This window comes from Oreochromis niloticus, unplaced genomic scaffold (assembly GCF_001858045.2).
Source record: "Oreochromis niloticus isolate F11D_XX unplaced genomic scaffold, O_niloticus_UMD_NMBU tig00008064_pilon, whole genome shotgun sequence".
Taxonomy (NCBI): domain Eukaryota; kingdom Metazoa; phylum Chordata; class Actinopteri; order Cichliformes; family Cichlidae; genus Oreochromis; species Oreochromis niloticus.
In genome coordinates, this window is record NW_020328944.1 from 167,131 (window position 1) to 170,055 (window position 2,925).

Here is a 2,925-nt window from a genome sequence, read left to right on the forward strand (position 1 = left end):
TGCAGAAACTTTGACATGCTCTGATGTAAATCTTGAACTTCCTCACATTGTGCATTTTGTCCCTAAATTTTAAAAAATATTTTTAATTACACTTTTTTTCTTAAATGTTTTTATTTATTTTTTTTATCTCTATCAAGTCGTGAATTTAATGAAACCCATAGTTGCTGCTTCCAGTCATGTCGTGGGCAACAAGGATGTTGATAAAGGTGAAGATTTCTATGGCCACATGCAGAATAACTTATCAGATTGCATGTTAAAATTCCCTTGAATAAACCTCGTGACTCAGAGCTCAGATGTCTCTTAGCGTCCTGCACAGCACTCTCATCAGTATTTGGTTCTTTTGTAGTGATCTGTCTCCAGTGTTGACCTCTAACTCTCAGTTTGTTTCTCCTCCACAGAAAGCCAGAACATTTCAGCAGCACTCATGAGAAAGTTTGAGCAGAACCACAGTGCTGAGGTCCAAGCAGCTGTGACCTCACTTCCTGCAGAGCAGAGACCCTTGTTAACGTGCATGCTGTGTTTACTTTTTCTTTCTTAGGAGTTCGGGTTCACCATCCTCTGTTTTGTATTTTGATTTCCTGCTTCACTGTAAAGCGCTGCTGCTGTTCTTTACACAGTTTGGACACACTTCTTTCTTTGTTCTCAAGAGTGTGAAGTAATGGATTTAATCTGCTAAGGAGAGTTTTTCATTCCCATTGCCCTTTGGGAGTCAGCGGGCTTTAACCTGTGGAGAAACATGTGTGTTTTTGCTCCTTCAAACTGTTTTTATTCAGAGATTTCTCACTGTTTGTACACATGCTGAATGGTTAGTTTTGAAAAGACTTACTTTACCTTTAGTACTCTGCTCAGAAATGCAACCTGTGACCTTACACAGCCCAAGAACTTATCCCAAAACATAAATTAACAAGGACAGAAGCTTTTTACAAATGTTTCAACAGTGTAATTCTAACAAGGTATGCAATGCAGCTAATGTCAGTTCAGAAGTATGAAGTGATAACACTTTGACATCACTAAATCAAAGCAGTCTTGTCATAATAAGCTTTGCTGTGAACAGTTGGAGCGTTCATGTTAAACTTTTCATACAAAAAAAGGTAATCAGATGTTAAGTTTGTTCATTTTTAGTTGTACTCATTGTGTTGCTCCTCAGATCTCCTGTTGTCCCTGAGCCTGACTAAAGCCCGGCAGCTTGTTTTCAGTGTCCAGCGCCATAATCATCTGCATGGGTGTCAGTCCAAGAGTAAATGAATAATTGTCATTTTGAAAAGTGATGTAATGTTTGGTACGATTTTTTTGTCATTGCCTCAGGCTGTGGCACACCACTGTGATCCACATGAGTCTGACAAGTCACCCGTTATCTGAGAGGTCGCTGCACACTGCAGGGGGAGTGGCTTTTATGGAGGGCATGGCGATGCAGAGCTAACAGTGACACAGCAAAGAAAAATCAGAATCAAGAAACCCTGAGCTGACTTTAATGGCAGCAGACGTGACATTAAGAGCCTCACAGATCAAAAAAGTATGGGATTTAAACTGCTTCCAGACCTGCACACGTCTGTTTCCGGGGCAGGATATTCATTCCAGTACAGCAGAAGGAGCGGTCAGTGTGGGCCTCGGTGCTGTACAGGACCTCCTGGAGCTGTTTGTCTCCTGGCTTCTGGGCTTTCACTCGTATCTGAAGGATAAAATAGGAAAATCAAGTTGCTCTCACTGTCACCTGATTTCCACAGACTGCCATCTGACCACATCCCTGCAGTTGGATCTCGCCGCCGTACCTCTAGGATGGTGATCTCTTTCTCCTCCAGCTTCCCTGCTTTGTTCTTCACCTGGGTCTTCTTGGTGTCAACCCAAACCACCCTCTCCTTCACCTCTGACCTGAATATATACACACGATTGGTTCTTAAAAAACAAACAAAAACCAAAAAACGTCCCCACACGGAGTGAGACTCACTCTTGGATGCCCAGATCAGCCAGTGTGGTGTCCAAGAAAGGGCAGGGTTGGTTTGCCAAGTTGGGCTGTACCTCGATGGGCAGTGTCACCAACGCTCTCCGTCGGCCTGCTCCACAGTCGCCGCCTCCTCCAGAGAGCGTTTCGTGTCGTCTGCTACCAGCTTGACTTGCTGATCTTTATCTCAGGAGGCAGTGGGTTTTTACCCTCTCCCCCTTTGGTCCTGTGAGTTATCTTTTAAAACTCGCTATCTGCACCTTTTGGCTCCAGCACGTCTTTATTGTTAGATTTGTTGCTGGCTGTGCTCTTCTGCGGGGTGCTGATGATTCGGTGTTCTGCTTCTTCTGATGGTAAACGCCTCTGGAAAGCCTGAATATGTGAGTGCGTCTGATTCATACAGAGTTCTGCTCTGCCCTCCAGGCTGATATATGCAGCCAGTGTGAATGTGTGTTATGTGTCACTCACATGTTAGGTTCATTAGACTGTCACAAGGGTGATGCACGGATGGTGGTGTTGTTAGGGCCAGGTGTGAGCAGGCCAGCTTCTGTTTTTAAATCAGGTAGACTGTGACCTCATCTATGTGCAGCACGTTATATATTTAATCTTTTTAACTGATTGGTGATTTCAGGCTAAATTAGTGAACTCTGTGACAAGAAAGGAAGTGAAAACGCTACAAGGTCACTTCAGGTTCAATGTAAACAACACATTCATGACTACCTAATGAGATAATCCATCCACCATATCTAGTCCTCCACTTATCATCGTCAGTCTTCCCCGTGTGCCCTCTGACAGCTGAGGTGAGCAGCAGTCTTTCACATCACAGCGTTTTCAGCTGTAAAGAAGAAAATGCATCCCAACTGCAAGTTTCAATCCTGCTGCTGTAGGACACAAACACAGGACGTGTAGCATCACACCAGGCACACTGTGTGCGCTGTCCTGTACACTTATCATCTTGGCCACATCGAGGTATTTGACAAGCAAGC

At 44.0% G+C, this 2,925-nt stretch overlaps 1 long non-coding RNA gene across 1 annotated transcript; it reads right to left on the reverse strand.

Moving 5' to 3' along the window:
* Window positions 1–996: 996 nt before the first annotated feature.
* LOC109200271 (uncharacterized) lies at window positions 997–2,318 on the reverse strand. The gene is made up of 3 exons (XR_002060457.2): window positions 1,946–2,318; window positions 1,770–1,869; window positions 997–1,669 (listed from the first exon to the last, which is right to left on the reverse strand). It is a non-coding gene; the product is annotated as an uncharacterized LOC109200271 (long non-coding RNA).
* Between the last annotated feature and the right edge of the window lie 607 nt (window positions 2,319–2,925).